The sequence below is a fragment of the Perca fluviatilis genome, chromosome 5, assembly GCF_010015445.1.
Source record: "Perca fluviatilis chromosome 5, GENO_Pfluv_1.0, whole genome shotgun sequence".
Taxonomy (NCBI): domain Eukaryota; kingdom Metazoa; phylum Chordata; class Actinopteri; order Perciformes; family Percidae; genus Perca; species Perca fluviatilis.
Window position 1 is genome coordinate 39,724,527 of NC_053116.1, and position 21,598 is coordinate 39,746,124.

The window sequence follows — 21,598 nt, forward strand, 5'->3', positions numbered from 1 at the left end:
CTTGCAGATTATGATCCGGCCCGCATATCAATTTAGGTTCACAATACATTTTGGCCCACCTAGTTGTGCCAAAACCCAAACAAGAGAATATGGTTTTTTAAACTGCAGTTACGCGGACACTCAAAGCAGAATTTGGCAGATTTGAGACTCTGAAAAAAAATAAAATAAAGGTTTTTGCTTGATTTACTAAATTCTATGATGGCTAAGGAACATTTCTGCTGACTTATGTAGGGCTTCATGTCGACAAAAATGCAACAAAAAGGATAAAAAAAATGTCAGAAACGGCAAAAATTTAAATAAAAAGGTGACAAAAACGCCTGAGAAAGCCATAAAGATGTCGGGGGAAAAACCATAAGCGACGTGCAGTAATACAGTCAAAGATATTTGACATTTTCAATGAAACAAAAGAAAGTCAATAAACTCTTCATGTCTGGCCCTTTGAAGTGATTAGGCTCGTTCGAGATGAGCCAGATCTGGCGCAGAATCGATCACCGGCGATCGGCGCTCAATGCATGCTGGGTAGATTTTAGTGTCCCGACTTGATCCCGACTTGCTCTGACGTCATGCACACGTGTAGCAACGATAATCTCACGAGACCAAGGCGGCCGCAGTTCTTAGACCGCAGGGAGCGAAGTTGCTTTTCACCAACTGCAAGAGCCAGGCGACGCAGGCGACCCAGTGCATGCTGGGAAACGCCGGCCTCAGCGATCAAACAGCTGATTGGTTCAGAATCGACTCAACATGATGACGTTTTTATGTAAACTTTTATTGATTTTGAATCGGAAGGATTTTTAACTGCTATTTGTCTGATTTAAAGGCTTATTCTGTACAGAACACCTGTTGTGAGGCTGATAGTGATGTTTAGAAGTCAGAGAGACTAAATCTGTTTAGATTACAGATCATCTACAGTCTGTTGGTAATTAAAATCAGCAACAGATCACATGTAGAGAATTCTGACAGCTACTCTGTCATAATAAAACCAACTGGAGACTGTGTAGGAGCTGATATATGGGCCTGATAACATTTTATTAAATCGGAATCGGACTCCGAACGGACCACAGTGTTTCTGTCACTTCCTGTTCAGCCTGAAGGCTGCTGGAATCAGCTGGAAAACTGTCCGACTTGAGAGCGGACTTTTGTCCCCGCCCCCGCTGCTGCCGCCTGCTCTCGTCTACTTTACAGGCGAGGCGCACTTCATCTCGAACGAGCCTATTATCTTTTTCCAGTGTGGCCCTCTTGGGAAAATGAGTTTGACACCTCTGTTCTAGATGAAGGGAGGTGTGCGCCACATGTTTTGGGGTTGGCACTGTGGGGTTTTATACGCTGTTTTGGGGGTATTTTTCTTTTTGCTTTCCTTTTGTTTGGGTACCCACTTACATGTTACACACTACGTTTCAAGTACTTTGTTTACTGTAATATTATGAGAGGTCAGGGGAAGTTTGAACAAAACAGAATCTTTATGGACAGCGTATTGAAATGTGCCAGTTTTAATGTTAATGGATTAAATGAGCCGATTAAAAGGAAAAGGGTCTTGACATATCTTAAAAAGCTACAAGTAGATATCACTTTCCTACAAGAAACTCACCTCATGGGTAGAGCAGGTAGCATCGTCATCATTCAATTCAAAAGCCAGAGTAGTGGCCATTTTGATAAATAAAAATACACCTCTGGAAATACTTGATACTGTCATTGATCCCTCAGGATGTTATGTCTTTATTAATTGTAGAATATTCTCAGAAAATAATAATAATAATGGTCACTCCTAAATTTATATGCACCTAATTATGATGATGAGTTGTTTGTGCAAGAAATATTTCTAAAAGTTGCAGGGGGCGGCAAAACATACTTATAGGAGGTGATTTCAATTTCTGTTTAGATCCTACTCTGGACAAACGACTAAGACCATCTCCAGGTCAGAAGCAGCCAAGAACACTTGCAACATACAGTATATGAAAGATCTCAATTTAATAAACATTTGGAGGCAGAGGCACCCTCAGACTCGAGATTACTCCTTTACTCATGCCTTTATAAATCCCACACTATAATTGATTTGTTCTTATTGTCCTCCCAGCTATTTCATAGAGCTTTAGATGCTGAATATTCATCTAGAACGTTATCTGATCACTCACCCTGGACCTTGTCCATTTTGTTCCCCCGACAAGCCCAAAACAACCTATAGGTGGCGCCTTAATCCCACTCTCCTCCAGAGAGCTGATTTCCGCACATTCGGATCAAATTAAGTTGTTTTGTGAAACAAACTGTGCCTCCTCTACCTCTCCCAATAATTTTATTTCATGGGATACGTTAAAGGCCTATCTGAGGGGACAGATAATACACAGAGGATATTGATAAGTTGGAAAAGAGATTTTGCTCTTGGAAAAAGATTATCAAAGAAATGGTTCCTCAGACAACACATTAAATACATTTACATATTTAATATATTACATTTAATACATTAAATGCCTACAAAATTGAAATAACTATTTTAAGAACTAAACAGAGGTATTATGAATTGGGAGAGAAAGCACATCAAATCTTGTCCTGGCAACTGAAGGCAGAGGAAAGCACTAGGAGTATCAATGCCATTCAAAGTCCCTATTTATTTAAAGTATTTAAACAACAACCGCAGAGAGCAGAAGCCAGCAGGCAAGTGTTATTTACATAAACCTCTGGTGTACTTACAAACTTTCCAATCCATCGTTTTATGAGTGCATAACCTATATATACTAGTGTAGACCTTTTTGGTATCATTTCGGCATTATTAGTGGGGTAATGTTAAGAGACACTTCGGATCCATTAGCCTTTGTGCTAAGCTATTCAGCGGCTAACGCTACTCTAGCTTAACTCTCCCAATGTTAGACCCAGGTGAAAAAGCTTCTGGGGGTGTTTGGCCCGAGGTCATTGTGCAAAGGACCCTAGGGTGAAACTACTCCGAACCATCACTTTAAGGTATTAACTAAATTTGGTTAAGGTATTTATTAATTGGGTGAGAACCTTATATCATAAACCCAAAGCAAGGATTACTACTAATGGGCAGATCTCATCACCATTTTCCCTAAATAGATCCAGTAGACAGGTATGTCCGCTATTCCCAAGTCTGTTTGTCTTACCCACTGAGGCTTTTGCGGGAGGCAATCAGAAGGGACCCTGATATAAAGGGCTTTAAGGTCGGTCAGACAACCCATACAATTAATTTATTAGCTTTATCATTATCAACATCTTTACTTTGGTCTGCATCACTCACATCCATTACATCAGGTGAGGTGTTCCCTCAAAAATCTGAACATTTGCTCGGATGAACAGGTGCTATCTGGGTGACACCCCACCCTCTGTGATTCCTGGAAATATGAGATGAAAAGGGTGTCTTTACATTGAAATTCTTATTACATCCATCAAAGGGACAACTTACAGTTAGACCCTCTTGTATATGTCCACTTAAGTGAGACATGAACCCTTTAACATCTGAATATTCTCTGCTGAAAAAGTTCAATGAACACTTCAACTGTACAGACACACCGGTTCCAAGTTTGTCTGGTCTGCAGATCCAGGTGTGTTCGGTAACATATGAACAGCAAAGCAGTTGAATGAGGAAAACCTTCTTCCACAATTGTTTTGGCCACATAAAAACAATACTTTGTGGACATGTTTATGTGATTTGCAGTGCTTTAGCTATTCAGTCAGTGAGACACATTAAAAGTCACAAACACTAAAAGCCAACATTATGGTAATCTAATGTTAATCCTCCCTCCACCAAGCAAATTCAGATTGTTCAAAGAAAAGATACGAAAACTGAACTGTTAATACGTTAGCATGGTTTGAGTCTCCTCTCCAGTCCCACCTTTAGCTTGCAAGGCTTAACTTAGCTACTGAGGCGCAAACAAAGCTTCACAAAATGAACATTTTAGCGTGTGAATACTTTAAAGTAACGTTAATCATAAAAGCCGATTAACTAACGTTAGCCGGCCCAACCTGCCCCGTTTTAGCTTGCGATATCTGGTTAGCTAATAGTCGGCCGAACCGTGGAGACGGGCACAGAGGTCTAACATTATCATTCAACGTTATCATCAATGTTAGCTAGCCAACTACCACCAACAGGCCTGTAATGTTAGCTAGGTATAAAGCGGACGAACCGGCTATAATAACTTGTCATTAGCCTGTTGACCTGCCAAAATGAGTATCTGTGAACGTTGACATTACAGTCAACGTTAACTCGGCCGCCCGACCGGCCCCATTTTAGCTCATGATAACGTTAGCTGGTTAAGTCAGTCCAACCGTGATAGTAGTAGTTGCCATTTGTACCCAGCTAACTTTAACGTTATAAAGCGGGCCAACCCGGCTAAAATGGCTAATGTTAGGCATTAATATATATATAGTCCCTATATCATAAACGATATATTTCTGAATTTTTACCACAGAGGTGTAAGAAGGGTTGCTCCAAAATGCCAGTGAAATTGTTAACTTTGAACAGCTTTGCGATGAGTCTTGTTCCCATGATGCATTGCGCAAATCAAAATACGTGAAAATCATTTCAGAAAACCCCTTCATATGAACACAGTATATTAGCCAAGTATTTTTACTGACTTTTCTTACAATTATAGGTTCACCATTTAATGTCAGAAAATATTCTGTTTTTTACTGTAGGTAACACCGTTGAAAAAAGCCAGAAAATATTCTGTTTTTATACCATGGTTATTTAACTGAAACCGTTTATTCATTACGGGACAAAGTCCAGGTAATGAGCTACCAGAACTTTTCTATTAGTTTACGGATTTATTTCTTAGAGGTATATTCCCGTTTGGACTGTAAAAACTCTGCTTTAACTGAAGTTTCAGTTTCATTATAATGTCCACTATGTAACTGCTTGTAGGTGTGGTTTGCTGCAAGAAGCCATCTGACAAAGACTGTCAGCAGAAAGCAGCAGAAAGACTGTCACAGCACCTGCACCAAAAATAGCCAGCAAATACTACCATGGTAAGTCATGATACTATTACTCATGTTGTTAAAGGGTACATGTTATGGTCATGTTCGGGTTCATACTTTCATTTTTGGGGATCTACTAGTTTACATACTTTAATGTTGCAAAAAAATACTGTCTGTCAAAGAGACAGGTGCTTATACACATACCTTATACACATATATATACTGGTGATATTAATTCCACAATACGACTTTCACCAGTGTATGCACCCCATTGCTCTAACCCCAAATTATCGCCTGCGTATAGTAATAGTCCAGTGCTGAACTGTGTATCTAGTGTTTATTTTCCGTAGTTTAGCAAACATTCAATAATTCCTCTGTCGCAGTGGCGTATTTGAAGAACTGTGTGATCAATCTATTGCCCAACATTATGTCTACTTGGGAAAAAGGCTGCACCCGGGGTAGTTTATAAAGCCCACATCAGCGGCATTAAGTGTTTTACAGTAACCACAGCTGAGCTGGCCTTTCATATGTGACGTCATGAAATCGGCGTGACTATTTATACCTGCGCTGGTGGTCACGACACTAGCTAAAGTTTTCTCCTGAACAGAGGTGGCGCTAATAAGCAAAGGCTACCGAAGTTGCTCTTTCTACGGACTAGAAAAGAAGAAAAAGCTAAATGACAGAACTGGCAGCAGCATTGCCGTCAATGCTTCGATTTGATTTAGTGACCTACCCGTCGGATCCAGCCTTTCATTCACCATAAAAGAACTCATCTTAACCGGTAAGTTTACCAGAGAGTCCTGACATCGGGTTCTCCGGCGAAGTCGTTCAGGCCATCTAGTTCCGGCTTTGTCGGCCGCCGCTGAAAAAAAGCCGTGCGCGACCTTGCGCTCACGCCGCGCCATAAATCGGGCGCCCGGCGAATATTACATCATTTAAAGGTTAAAGGTTAAAAGGTCACTTTATTATCCCCGAGGGGCAATTTGCATTACAGCCAGCAGTAACAAATAACATATACCAAACAGCAACAAAGAAACACAACAACAGTATAACATAATTAAAATTTGGATTCACAGGATACTATTAACAATGGGGATAACAGCAGGGATGAATGATCTTTTAAATCTCTTCGTCCTGCATCGCGGCAGACTATATATACCGCCGGGGTAGCAACATAAATTCACCCCACAAGGGATGACTCGAATCAGCCAGGATGGCTCTCGCCTTTTCAAAGATCTGGCCTTATGTAGGTCATGAAGGCCATCTAACGGTGTGCCTGCAATTTTGCTGCACACCTTCATGATACCTTGCATTCTATTTTTCTCTTTAATAGAAAGTGACCCGTGCCAGCAAATAAAAGTAAAAGTAAGAACTGATTCAATAAAACAAGAGTAAAACATTTTCATAAAAACAGTGTTGACATTGGACTTCTGCGAAGCTTACGAAGAAAATACATGCGCTGATGTGCTTTTTTACACACAGCATCAACATGGGACTCAAAGCACAGTTTACTGTCGATCACAGTCCCAAGATATTTGTACTGCTGCACTAGTTCAACTGGTTGATTGTCCATTACAACCGGGGAAATGACAGCGGGATTTCTTCTGAAGTCAATGCACATCTCTTTCGTTTTTGCCACATTAATGTTTAAAAAGGAGGATTTACACCAATCAATAAAATCATTGACTACCGGACCATGTTCAGAGTCATCACTGCTGAGGAGAGACACAATGACAGAATCATCCGCAAATTTAATGATGTGCACATTCTGATGACGGGCATCTAATAAAACATTGTCTTCTAACCCGTTGTGACCTCACTGTTAAAAAATCCATCAGCCAGCAGATCAGTCCATTATCAATGTTATGAGCGTTCTTCAGTCTGTCTGCTAAGACATGGGGCTGAATACAGTTAAAAGCGGAGGAGAAGTCAATAAATAGTAGACGAACAAGGGACTTGGCCCCCTCAAGATGTTTAAAAACCATGTTTAAAAGTGTCCCTGTTGCATCGTCCACACCTCTGCCCGGCCTATAGGCGAACTGGAGAGGGTCTAACTTATCCCGCACAGTGTCCAAAAGGGCATCCTTCACTAGCCTTTCAAAAATTTTCATGACAAGAGATGTAAGTGCCACTGGTCTGAAGTCATTGAGGGTCTTAGGAGTTTGAATCTTAGGCACAGGAACAATTATTGAGTCCTTCCAAAGACAAGGGACCTTATGCAGCTGTAAGGACAATTGAAAAATGAAGCAGAAGATGTCTGCCAGCTGGACAGCACAGTTCTTCAGAACCCGACCCCGATCCCATCGGGACCTGGACTTTCCTTTCTTTGACACCCGTAGGGAGTTTCGAGACCATGAATTTATCAATGGGCCCAATATTATTTACAGGATTACAGTCTACATTTTTTAAAACGGACATCTCCTCACTAAAATCTTGAACATTAAACCGATTATAAAAACATTCAGTTCATTAGAAAAGTCCAGGTCGGTTTTCCCATTGTGAGAAATAGTACACTTTTGGACTGCAAACCCATCATGGTTTTCACGCCGTCCCATGCAGGGCGTGAATTTCCAGTGCGCAACAATTTTTCCACTTTGTCTTTATATACGCACTTGGCAAGCTTAAGTTCCTTCTTCACTTGTTTTGATAATGCCATGTGCTGTATCATGTCGCCCTGATTGAAGCAAATGTTCCTCTGGTTGATTATGCTTTTGACTGATTTGGAGACCCAAGGTTTATTATTTGGATAAATGGAGATGGGTTTACGGGGGATGATCATGTCCTCACAGAAAGATATATAGGCAGACACAGTTTCTGTCAGTTCATTTAAATCCAGACAGGCATTTTTGAAGACATCCCAATCAGTGCCAGTAAAACAGTCCTGGAGACACAGAACGGAATCTTCCGTCCATACCGGAACAAATCTTTGTTCCGCCTGTGCCTCTTCAGGACCGGTGGTATGTCGGAACCAAATAAACAACATTATGGTCTGACGTTCCAAGAGGGGCTCTACGAAGGGATTTGTAAGCCCCCTTAACCGTCCCATAACAAAGGTCTGGCACATTCCGAAGTGACGAGTCGGACAAGTGACATACTGGTAAAAGTTACAGAGAGACTTCCCCGGTTTACAATGATTAAAATCACCCATTATTAGGATCGCGTCCGGCGTAATCCTCTGAAGCCGCTACACATCTGGTCATGGCTTGAGTAGCCATATCAACGTTAGCTCGGGTGAATATAAACAAGAGTCACAAATAATGGGGGAATTCCCTCGGAAGATAAAAAGGACGTAGGGATACAGAGAGGAGTTCAATGTCCGATGTACACAGTGACTCTCTGACAACCACTGTGTTGCACCAGCTATTGTTGACATACAGACACGAGACCCCGCCAAGTGTCCAAACGGTAGGGGAACTCCGAAGCCATCGATCTTCAGATCAGACTGTATGTCGTGTTCCTTAAGCCATGTTTCTGTGAAGGCGCGAAGACAGGCACTTCTATACTCCGCCAGGAACTTGACGTTTGCCTGAAGCTCGTCCACTTTATTCCGGAGTGACTGGACATTAGCGAGGATGACTGTGGGAAGGGGGATCCGCTTGTGTCCCTGTCTCTTGAGCCTCTGGCGCACACGCCCCGTCTCCCTCTTTTCCTCGATGTCGGCTTCCGTCCGGCGCCCTGTTCCTGTTGACTGCATAGCGGTCCGGTAGCCGGAGGATCTCTGGGGGATAACTGCGGAATAGTCCACGCAGCCTACACCGGTGCTGTGCAAAAGCAGCAGGAACTCCCGACTATACTGGAGAGGATCTCCAATAATAATAATAATAATAATAAATTGAATTTATATAGCGCTTTTCATGGACTCAAAGTCGCTTTTACAGGGCAGGGTAGATTATAAAAACATAACAAAACAAAACAAGCAAACAAAAGAAGTAGAACAAAACAAGATACAGATGAAAAAGGGAGGGGGCAGGTGGACTATGGGTAGGCTGAGGTGAAGAGATGGGTCTTGAGGCGGGACTGGAAGATGGTGAGGGACTCAGAGGTGCGGATCTCTTGGGGGAGGGAGTTCCAGAGCCTGGGAGCTGCTCTGGAGAAGGCTCTGTCCCCAAAACAGCGCAGGGTTGGACTTTTGGAAGGAGAGGAGACCGGCTGAGGTGGATCTGAGGGACCGTGAGGGTTGGTAGGGGAGAGGAGGTCAGTGAGGTATGAGGGGGCCAGATGGTGGAGGGCTTTGTAGGTGAGGACCAGGATTTTGTAGGTGATCCGGTGGGAAATAAGAAGCCAGTGGAGTTGTTTTAGGACTGGAGTGATGTGGTGCCAGGATTTGGAGCAGGTAATGAGGCGGGTGAGCTGAGTTCTGGACCAGTTGGAGTCGGTTGATGTTGGTAGAGCTGATGCCGAGGAGAAGTGAGTTGCAGTAGTCCAGTCGGGGGGGAGATGAAGGCGTGAATGAGTCTTTCAGCGGCGGGGGTGTGAGAGAGGGTCTGATTTTGGCGATGTTGCGGAGGTGAAAGAAGGAGGTTTTAATGACTTGACGGATGTGAGGCTGAAGGGAGAGGGTGGAATCAAAGATCACGCCAAGGTTGCGGGGCCTGGGGAGATGGGGAGACAATGGTGCCGTCGATGGTGAGAGTGGGGTTATTGGTTTTGCTGAGTGTGGATTTGGAGCCGATCAGAAGGAATTCTGTTTTGTCGCTGTTGAGTTTGAGGAAGTTGTGTTGCATCCAGGTTTTTAATAGCTGACAGACAGGAGTTGATGTGGGAGAGGGAGGATTGTGGGGGGATTTGGTGCTGAGGTAGATCTGGGTGTCGTCCAGCATAGCAGTGGAAGTCCAGGTTGAAGTGGCGGAGTATCTGACCAAGAGGGAGGATGTAGATGATGAAGAGGAGGGGGCCAAGTACAGAGCCTTAGGGAACACCTTGAGTGACTGTGGCTGTGGCAGAGGTGTGGTTGTGGAAGAGAGATGAAATGGGATCTTGTTGAATAGGTAGGACTGGAGCCAGCTGAGTGCAGTACCTCGATACCGAGGTCTTTGAGTCTGGTGAGCAGGATGTTATGGCTCACAGTATCGAAGGCGGCACTCAGGTCGAGGAGGATGAGGATGTTGAGGGAACCGGTGTCAGCAAAGGTGAGGAGGTCGGTTGAGGACTTTGAGGAGAGCGGTTTCTGTGCTGTGTAGGGGGCGAAAACCAGATTGGAGAGGTTCGAATAGGTTATTGGCATGAAGATGGGTTTGTAGTTGTGAGGACGCTATGCGTTCCAGGGTTTTAGACAGAAAGGGAGGTTGGATTTGCGGTAGTTGTTGAGAGAGGAGGGATCCAGGCCAGGTTTTTAAAGGATTGGGGTGACAGCGGCAGTTTTGAAAGCAGAGGGATAGTTCCAAGGGACAGAGAGGAGTTGAAGAGGTTAGTGAGGTAGGGCATAGGACCGGGAGGCAGGACTTCAGAAGTGGAGTAGGGGGGGGTCAAGGGAGCAGGTAGTGGGTTTGGAAGAGCTGATGAGTTTAGAGATTTCAGGAGGAGTGACTGGGTCAAACTGGGAGAGGAGGAAGTGTGGAGGAGGGGTCGGGAGGTCTGGAGGGATGGGGAGAGGAGGGTCCAAGGTAGGTGCTGGAGTAGATCCTGGGAGGTCAGATACAGGGGATAGAGATTTGTAAATGAGATTGATTTTGTCAGTGAAAAAGTGGAGGAATGAGTTGCAGAGATCCAGAGTAGAGGTAAGGAGGCTGTTGGTCCGAGGTTTGATGAGGTTGTTCAATGTGGAGAAGAGGGTTCTCTTACCAAAAGTCCGCATAAAAAGTGACATGACAGTGTCAAAAAAGAAAAAGAGGCCTGTCAAATTCAGGTGAGTCATCACGTTGCCTCCGTTCGTTGTAGATCAGTCCAGTAATGGTTAGTAAAACAATAACAAAAGACAGACAGGACAGGTTAAGAACCGCGGTTAAAAGCTGGCAAAATAAACACGTAGTTTAAAAACAAGATTAAAACACAGTTTTCAATACAACTACTTTCAAACACTGCTGCTGCGTGTGTCGCCATGCGTGTTGCCACTACCAGCGCCATCATCCTCCACTTCATTTTGGCGATCCGCGTGTCGCGCCACCTTGGGGCGCGTCTAGTATATAACAGCTTTTAGTCAGCATCAGGATTTGTAATCCTTACACATGATATGATATGTACAGATATGAGTCGTTAAGGTTGAGATATTCTTCTCCACTAGCAGCGGTGAAAAACTCATTAGGTGTAGTAGTGTCTGTTAGAGCGGACATTGGTGGAATTTCTACAAGTGATGATTTTTCGATAGATGTCTTCCGGCTGATTATGAATGAAGGCCATGATTAATCTAAAATTGCATAAATATCCGCCGCCCATATTCCATCGCGATTTTAAAAAAAACGCGGCGCATAATCAAGGTTTTTGTCTTTGTCAAGATCAGGGAGCGTCGCGGAGTTCTGCGACTTCTGGTCGATGTCTTGTTTTACCACCCTTGCCGTTTTTGGTTGTGTTTTTTATGCTTTTGGTTCACAGCCTGGTTGCCCCACATCCTGGGGGTATTTTAATGCTTTGCATCTGTACACCATGAGACAGTTTCCCTGTTGTCTGGCTGCTACGGCATTCCTAACATTAGACACAATGTTACCAATAATGTCACCTGGCAGCTGTTTACAGATGAGGTTTTGGCTAGATTAGACTTTTTTAGAAGTGGGACAGCCATTCGGAATACATTTCTGAATATTCCCCTAATCCGTGTCCATATTTTGTACCGGATCCTATGGAAACCCGGTAACTCCCCAACCGGCTGAGTTCGGTATAATAGGCCATATATTAGTATATACCGTACAGGCCAAAAGTTTGGACACACCTTCTCATTCAATGTGTTTCTTTATTTTCATGACTATTTACATTGTAGATTCTCACTGAAGGCATCAAAACTATGAATGAAAACATATGGAATTATGTACTTAACAAAAAGTGTGAAATATCTGAAAACATGTCTTATATTTTATATTCCCTCAAAGTAGCCACCCTTTTTTTTTAATAACTCTGCAAAACCCTTGGTGTTCTCTCAATGAGCTTCATGAGGTAGTCACCTGAAATGGTTTTACCTTCACAGGTGTGCTTTGTAGGGTTAAGTTAGAGAATTAAGGATTTCTCCCTTATTAATAAAAAAAGCAAAGGGTGGCTACTTTGAAGAATCTAAAATATAAGACGTTTTCAGTTATTTCACACATTTTGTTAAGTACATAATTGCATATGTTTCATTCATAGTTTTGATGCCCCTCAGGAGAATCTAAATGTAAGATAGTCGTAAAATAAAAAAAAAAATTTGAATGTGAAGGTGTGTCCAAACTTTGTGGCCGTATATATAGGCCAGCTTCGATCACTTGCCAAATCTGCCACGCCTTTAGCGAAGCAACGAATAATAAAAGTAACAAAAATGTATATGCACCCCACCTTTGCACGCAAAATAATATATATTAATAAATAAATAATATAATTACTGCTGCGCAAAGTGCCGTTTGACAAAAATATAGTGTTTTTTTTTTTTTAAATTAAACCATGTAAACCTATTCTGATACAACCTCAAAATACAATTATGAACCTGAAAATTAGCATAATATGGGAACTTTAAGGATGGGATTGAGTTGATGACAAAAATGGCTACTTTTGAACAGGTTACTTATAGAGTCAGGGAGAGGGAAGATATTTTCAGAAGAGTGTGGGGCTCCTTTTTGGATGTAATAGAAGATATGTCTGATTTTTATTACTGGCAACTGGTAAAATGGATTGGTAGGCTTGGTAACCGGTTTATTGTTTAATTTTGAGTACATATTTTGTTGTTTTTTGTTTATTTTATTTTTATTGGTTTGTATTCCTCGTATTGTTAGGTTTGTTTTGTGTTGTCTACAGCTGTGTCTTATTTTGTAAATTGTATTCAATGGCTGACAGGTGCAGCCTGAGTTACATTCGAAGAAGGGGAAGTATTTGGGTAGTATTCTAATTTCTATTATTGATCCCTCTGTTGTAGTCTAAGACAGAGATATTCAACAGGGGTCTGTGACCCCTAGGGGGTCCTCAGAGTTTCTTTTTCAAACATTCAAATACTGTATGTCTGAAAATATACAATAATATGAATCCAACCTATTATTAGGAAAGATAATTTGGCCTTCGCGTTCAAATTAGTGGAGAAAAACCCATTTAATTTACACATTGAAGATAAACTTAATATAGGTAGCCATACAGTTAGGCGCTTAATAATTCATTGTGCCTTCCACATATATGTGTAACATTAAAACATGATGTATAAATAATATATATCTATTCATTTTCATCCATCCGGCCCAGTTTAACATGCAACTCAATTTTATACAATATATGTACAGTAGTAGGGGTCCCTACTCTGTCTATCTTTCAGCTAAGGGGTCCTTGGCCTAAAACTTTGAAGACCCCTGGTCTAAGAGATGCCTCGGTTTTGTGTTGTATTATAAGACAATTGGGGACAAAGAACATAATTGTGAATGTAATGTTGTAAAGTTCTGGAACATCTGTTGTTCTGTCAAATTATCAAATATCAGAGTTCAGAGTGTATCTCCTGCAGCTCCTTTGGAAATATGAGCCACACCACACCCTTTCTTTTCGATGTTGCTATTCCTTATTTTTTTCTTTTATACTGAACAGTGAATTTTATTCTTGGATTTTTATTCTTGTATTAATTTTTATAGTGAACCATGATGTTATTGTTGTTGTTTTTTTTAATCTTATATGGTATTAAATTTGTATTCGTTTACATTTTTTTATTTTTTTATCTTGGATTCCTATTTTTGCTTTTGCTTTTCAATATTTAATGTTTTGTGTAAAGCACTTTGAGTTGCCTTGTGCTGAAATGTGCTATATAAATAAAATTGCCTTGCCGTAAAATAGCTGCACACAAGGAAAGTTAAACTAAAGCTTTATATGGTTGTTTTAGGAGCCTCACATCCAGGCTAGGGAAGTAACTAGTAACTAAAGCTGGAACAGATGAATGTAGTGGAGTAACTAAAGTAACTAGTAACCAGAGGTGTATAGTCCAGGTGCCAGAAAGTAAAAATCCTGCCATGTTTTTGGATCTGTCTCTACATCTAGAACAGGTGTTTCCACTAACGAGCTCATCTACCTGGTAGAGGAGCTGGTTTAGTGATGGTTGGGACAGCTGCTGGACAGGATTTCTACTTTCTGGTCACTGACTATACACCCGCTGGTAACTAAAACTGTAACAGATGAATGTAGCAGTAACTAAAGTAACTAGTAACTAAAGTAACTAGTAACTAAAACTGTAACAGATGAATGTAGCGGAGTAACTAAAGTAACTAGTAACTAAAGCTGTAACAGATGAATGTAGCGGAGTAAACTAAAGTAACTAGTAACTAAAGTAACATAAGTAACTAAAACTGTAACAGATGAATGTAGCGAGTAACTAAAGTAACTAGTAACTAAAGCTGTAACAGATGAATGTAGCGAAGTAACTAAAGTAACTAGTAACTAAAGCTGTAACAGATGAATGTAGCGGGAATAACCAAAGTAACTAGTAACTAAAGCTGTAACAGATGAATGTAGCGAGGTAACTAAAGTAACTAGTAACTAAAGCTGTAACAGATGAATGTAGACGAACTAAAGTAACTGTAGTAAAAGCTGTAACAGATGAATGTAGAGGAGTAACTAAAGTAACTAGTAACTAAAGCTGTAACAGATGAATGTAGAGGAGTAACTAAAGTAACTAGTAACTAAAGCTGGAACAGATGAATGTGCGGAGTAACTAAAGTAACTAGTAACTAAAGCGCAACAGATGAATGTGGCGGAGTAACTAAAGTAACTAGTAACTAAAGCTGGAACAGATGAATGTGCGGAGTAACTAATGTAACTAGTAACTAAAGCTGGAACAGATGAATGTAGCGGTAGTAACTAAAGTAACTGTAAAAACTGTAACAGATGAATGTAGAGGAGTAACCTAAAGTAACTAGTAACTAAAGCTGTAACAGATGAATGTAGAGGGAGTAACTAAAGTAACTAGTAACTAAAAGCTGTAACAGGTGAATGTAGTGGAGTAACTAAAGTAACTAGTAACTAAAGCTGTAACAGATGAATGTAGAATAGTAACTAAAGTAACTAGTAACTAAAGCTGTAACAGATGAATGTAGTGGAGTAACTAAAGTAACTAGTAACTAAAGCTGTAACAGATGAATGTGTAGCAAAGTAACTAAAGTAACTAAAGCCGTAACAGATGAATGTAGCAGAGTAACTAAAGTAACTAGTAACTAAAGCTGTAACAGATGAATGTAGCAGAGTAACTAAAGTAACTAGTAACTAAAGCTGGAACAGATTAATGTAGCAGATAACTAAAGTAACTAGAATAGTAAAGTAACAGATGAATGTAGCGGAGTAACTAAAGTAACTAGTAACTAAAGCTGTAACAGATGAATGTGGCAGGAGTAACTAAAGTAACTAGTAACTAAAGTAACAGTAACTAAAACTGTAACAGATGAATGTAGCGGAGGTAGCTAAACAAAGTAACTAGTAACTAAAGCTGTAACAGATGAATGTAGCGGAGTAACTAAAGTAACTAGTAACTAAAGCTGTAACAGATGGATGCGTAGTGGAGTAACTAAAGTAACTAGTAACTAAAGCTGTAACAGATGAATGTAGTGGAGTAACTAAAGTAACTAGTAACTAAAGCTGGAACAGATGAATGTAGTGGAGTAACTAAAGTAACTAGTAACTAAAGCTGGAACAGATGAATGTAGTGGAGTAACTAAAGTAACTAGTAACTAAAGCTGTAACAGATGAATGTAGAGGAGGTAACTAAAGTAACTAGTAACTAAAGCTGTAACAGGTGAATGTAGTGGAGTAACTAAAGTAACTAGTAACTAAAGCTGTAACAGATGAATGTAGAATAGTAACTAAAGTAACAAGTAACTAAAGCTGTAACAGATGAATGTAGTGGAGTAACTAAAGTAACTAGTAACTAAAGCTGTAACAGATGAATGTAGAGGAGTAACTAAAGTAACTAGTACCAAGGCTGTAACAGGTGAATGTAGTGGAGTAACTAAAGTAACTAGTAATAAAGCTGTAACAGATGAATGTAGTGGAGTAACTAAAGTAACTAGTAACTAAAGCTGTAACAGATGAATGTACGGAGTAACTAAAGTAACTAAGTAACTAAAGCTGTAACAGATGAATGTAGTGGAGTAACTAAAGTAACTAGTAACTAAAGGCTGGAACAGATGAATGTAGTGGAGTAACTAAAGTAACTAGTAACTAAAGCTGGAACAGATGAATGTAGTGGAGTAACTAAAGTAACTAGTAACTAAAGCTGGAACAGATGAATGTGGCGAAGTAACTAAAGTAACTAGTAACTAAAGCTGTAACAGATGAATGTAGTGGAGTAACTAAAGTAACTAGTAACTAAAGCTGTAACAGATGAATGATAGGAGTAACTAAAGTAACTAGTAACTAAAGCTGTAACAGATGAATGTAGTGGAGTAACTAAAGTAACTAGTAACTAAAGCTGTAACAGATGAATGTAGCAGAGTAACTAAAGTAACTTAGTAACTAAAGCTGTAACAGATGAATGTAGCAGAGTAACTAAAGTAACTAGTAACTAAAGCTGGAACAGATTAATGTAGCAGAGTAACTAAAGTAACTAGTAACTAAAGCTGTAACAGATGAATGTAGAAGTAACTAAAGTAACTAGTAACTAAAGCTGTAACAGATGAATGTAGCAGTAACTAAAGTAACTAGTAACTAAAGCTGGAACAGATGAATGAGGCGGGGTAACTAAAGTAACAGTACAAACTAAAGAGACAGATGAATGTAGTGGAGTAACTAAAGTAACTAGTAACTAAAGCTGGAACAGATGAATGTAGTGGAGTAACTAAAGTAACTAGTAACTAAAGCTGGAACAGATGAATGTAGTGTGGAGTAAAAGTAAAATATTTCTCTCTGAAATGTAGCGGAGTAGAAGTAGAAAGTGACATGAAAGAAAAGACTAATAACTCAAATTATAATTATAAACCATTAGTTATGATTTAACAACTTTTAAAAAGTATTTCACAATGTATTGGTTCACTAATATTTTACTATTTATCATATAGTAAATCAATAAATATATTAATTTGAATTATTTATTTAATATAGGACATTTTAGATTTGTCATCAATTTGCTCATGACTTGTAAAAGTAAGCATTAACAAAGCCCAGAGATGGCAAAGCAAGTTTATTTTGAATAGCACATATTATACACAAAGGTAATTCAGAGTGTAAAGAGAAAGAGAATTACTTGATTAATGCGCTTGAGGTCCAATGAGAATGTCATTGGAGAACATAAAAGTATAATATCACATCTTTATTTCTTGTTCAGTGTAGCACATCAGCACATAGATAACTTGTTATTGAGTGGCATCAATTATCAACATAACCCATGAAATAAAGCCTTTATGACAAAATCAAATAACGTAATGATTTACTACAATATATTCATAGACGCAAATCTGATAAACAGAAAAAAAAAAGAAAATCGTTTATATGTACTCGTATAGTAAAATGTTAACTTACATTATGGAATATCTCCTTGGCTTTATCAAAATAATGCAAAAACAACACTAGATGGCAGTGTGAGAGTATGATTTGATGAGTAGACCATGGAGTGAACAGGCCTAACTACAGTATATAGCTCCACTTTAACAAATATAATTAGCTTTATTATCATTCACTCACATAATAACAAAGTTAATTGTGATTTTAGTTCTGTGGATGAATGTAATTGTTTCATATATTCTTGACTAGGGGCTTCTAGAAGGGATCCTCTGTCAACTCACTATTTGAACCATCCCCAATTGGTTTCTTCCCACAAATCCAATTGCTCCAACTATCGTGCCGCCCAGCAGCTTCTAACACACCGCCACACTATATTTTTCTCCTCAGCTTTCTCTCTGGCCTCACTTTCATGTCTGTTCTTTAACACTTCTTTTTTTCCCTCTCTCAGTTCTTTTGTCATACTGTTCCCTCCATTTTATTCATCAGGTTTGCCTTCTCCCTTCTTTTCTCCCTCTCTTTCTCTCTCTTTCTCTCTGATTCTCTCTCCTTCTCCCTCTTTATTCTCTCCTCCTCTCTTTCTCTTTCCGCCCTCTCTCCTCCTCTCTCTCTTTCATCTCCCTCTCTCTTTCCTCCTTCTCCTCTTCATCTCCTCTTTCTCTTCTTCTCTCTCTCTCCCTTCTCCCTCTTCTATCTCCTCCTCCTATCTCCTTTTTCATCTTTCCTCTCTCTCTCCTCCTTCTCCTCTTCATCTCCTCCTCTTTTCTCTTTCATCTTCCTCTCTCTCTCCTCCTTCTCCCTCTTCATCTCCTCCTCTTTCTCTTTAGTCTTCCTCTCTCTTTCCTCGTTCTCCCTCTTCATCTCCTCCTCTTTTCTCTTTCATCTCCTTCTCCTCATCTCCTCCTTCTCCCTCTTCATCTCCTCCTCCTTCTCTCATCTCTCTCTCTCTCTCTCCTCCTTCTCCCTCTTCATCTCCTCTTCTTTCTCTTTCATCTCCCCTCTCTCTCTCCTCCATCTCCCTCTTCATCTTCTCCTCTTCTCTCTTTCATCTCCCCTCTCTCTCTCTCCCTTATCTTTCCTCCTCTTTCTCTCTTCATCTCCCTCTCCTCCTTCTCCCTCTTCCCAGCTCCTCTCTCTCTCTCTTTCATCTGCTCTCTCTCTCCTCCTTCTCCCTCTTCATCTCCTCCTCTTTCTCTTTCATCTCCCTCTCTCTCTTCTCCATCCTCCCTCTTCATCTCCTCCTCTTTCTCTTTAATCTGCCTTCTCTCTCCTCCTTCTTCCTCTTCATCTCCTCCTCTTTCTCTTTCATCTCTGCCTCTCTCTCTCTCCTTCTCCCTCTTCATCTCCTCTCTCTTTCTCTTTCATCTGTCTCTCTGTCTCCTCATTCTCCCTCTTCATCTCCCTCCTCTTTCTCTTTAATCTGCCTCTCTCTCTCCTCCTTCTCCTTCCTTCATCTCCCTCCTCTTTCTCTTTCATCTGCCTCTGTCTCCTCATTCTCCCTCTTGTTTTTCTCCCTCTTTCTCTTTCATCTGCCCCTCTCTCTCCTCTCATTCTCCCTCTTCATTTTCTCCTCTTTCTCTTTCAACCAACCCCTTTCTCTCTCCTCCTTCTCCCTCTTCATCTCCCTCTCCTCTTTCTCCTTCATCTCCCTCTCTCTCTCAGCCTGAGAGTTGTTCATACATTTTATTCATCTGTTTTCATATTTTTTCCTGAAGTTTTCCTCTCAACTCCTGTTGTTCTTTGAGTATTTTCTTTTAAGTTCTCTCGGTTCAGGATCGCGTTGTTTCTCTTCTTCGATTCCCTCTTTCGGCCTCTTGGAACATCTTGTGTTGTGTGTGGCGGCTTCCTCCGTTCTCCAAGGTTAAATTTCTGATCTTCTGGAGCAGCTCAGTGACCTGCTGAGGTGATCATTCAGCTCATTATTGAAGACATGGTACTGGCCATTACATCCGGCCACGGGAGTTCTTGCAGTTCTGAGGATCCCTTCAAGAAGTCTTCCAATGGTTGTTGTCTTTAAGTTGGTCCCATGGTAAAGAGAACCATGCTGTATCTGTCTGCAGCCTGGCCAAAGATGTCTTGAATATTTTGCACTGTCTGCTTTTCCTCTTCGGTGTTATCTGCCCAGCCGGATACCACCAGGAACACATGGGGTCCAGGCAGCACCTTAAGAGATGCACTGGGGCATAGATCTTTAGTTGTTTTATCCTGCGTCATACCTGCAGTTGTCAAAGCCAGCGGCGGGTGTCGATACAACCACCTGTTGACCCATCCACCACAGCTTTGCCCTTAGGGACATTTTACAGTCATAGGCATTTGCACTGAACTTTTGAGTCAAAGCACTGTAGTCATGCCAAGAATCATGGTGTTTCCAGTGGCACTTTTTCCCAAATCTTCCCGCAATATTACACCGCTATCCTGTCCTTTTCCTCATTTTTCTGCTCCAACCCGTGTAGAAGTGTGTGACGCTGACTAATAAAGAATCAGGTTGGCCACATGCAAAGGTGCCGCCAGGAAGTTTTGACACGCCACGCGACGAAAATCTAAGTTGGGCCCCTCTCTGCGCAGCTGTTTGTCACTTCACATCTCTAGGACCTAAGCTGTCCCAGCTTTTACACGCTAGCCTCTAACTCAAGGTGGAGCTGCAGCTGTCTTGCTTCTTTTAGTTCAATACTAGTACCTGCACGACATCAGGCCGGATTGGCTAATCTATCGGAACACCGGAGAATTCCCGGTGGGCAGTCAAGTCGAGGAGGGGCGGTGTTCAGGGTATGGCACTGGGTTGAAATCAGTGGTTTAATATGGATTGCTGACCCTATACTGCGCGCTGCGCTCCGGCCACTTTGTATTTACGGTATTTATTTTTTCTTGCAGCCTACGTTCTCTTCATTCATACAGCCCACTCGCAGGTTATTACAGTTAATGATGACTATATATGTTCGAGTCCCTCCAGCGGCACCTTTTTTGCTAAAAAAAAATACCTGCAGCATTGCTTACACCAAGTCACTGGTGCTTGTTGGAGGGATGCCACGGAGGCAAAGAAGCTTTTAAACGGGTGAGTAGAAAGCGCAAAACGGCACCTGAAAGGCGTCAATTTAAAGGAGAGCTCTAGAAAGTGGCAGCCAGATTAGACCTTTCTTTATTTTTAGCCAAACACGCCAAATGGGGAAGCGTTGAGACGATTAAGCTAAGTTAGGTTAAGGAGTGACCAGCGTCTATGATATGAATCAAGAGCTTGTTCTTGTACTAGTGGCGGCTAGGTACTAGTCCGATTTGCTGCTAACGGTGAAATGAAGAGCCAGTCAGGTTACCAAGCAGCTAGCTACATGAGCCCTAGAACTCAGTTTGGGCAGCTGGGGTTGCTCATTGACTGAATATTATAAGAATTAATAAAGGGTAGTGGTTGACCAAGCCCGCTCTACTTAATGAAAAATGCCCTGGGATAATTAATAGGTGATGGTGCAGATGGGATTCGGCACTACCATAAGGACACGGACGACTTGATCAAGCTTTGTAGCCAAAGGAGATTTGTGCTGAAATGCTGACGAATTTGACAAAATGTAGATTTGAAGTAATCAGAAAGGAGATCGCAGTAGTGGATAGCTGCTGTATCGGTTATTGGATAGCACATCTACTGTAAGCTGTTGTATTATCAGTGTGTGAACAAGCAAACATGATCAGATTAGCTACAATATAATCGCATGCTACATGCCTATTGCAGCTGACCCCGGTATGAAAGTTGGCTGTAGAATATTCAAAGGAAAACACTTTAGATGTCATTAAGTGCAATACAGCCTGATAACGTGTTCTTTATTTAATCTGTACGATTACTTATTGGGTGAGGCTATTTGCACCTATTTTTAGTTTGCAGTGTATTATGCTATTTGTACCGCCTATTGCATTTACAGTACACCTTAGCTAAAAGAATTTAGGACCGCAGGCACCGACGGCGAAGGCCTAATATGAAGCGAAGGAATTTCTTTCTTTCTATTATTCCTTCAAAATTAGATTGGCTTTTGAAGGGGACCTTAATATATTCAAAAACTCACCAAATTTGGCGGTCATGCGGAACTGGTGAAAATTTACGTATTTTGGGTTTTGGGTAAAAAAAAGA

General features: G+C 40.9%; 1 protein-coding gene and 1 long non-coding RNA gene across 2 annotated transcripts in view; both read left to right on the plus strand.

The window, feature by feature from the left end:
• LOC120558745 overlaps positions 1-19,644 on the plus strand; it is an 87,505-nt gene extending 67,861 nt beyond the window's left edge. The window contains exons 2-3 of the long non-coding RNA XR_005639176.1: positions 4,868-4,971; positions 19,548-19,644. This is a non-coding gene — a long non-coding RNA (uncharacterized LOC120558745). The remainder of the gene's footprint in view (positions 1-4,867; positions 4,972-19,547) is intronic.
• kcnd1 (potassium voltage-gated channel, Shal-related subfamily, member 1) overlaps positions 1-21,598 on the plus strand; it is a 1,001,373-nt gene that overhangs the window by 307,195 nt on the left and 672,580 nt on the right. The window lies entirely within an intron of this gene.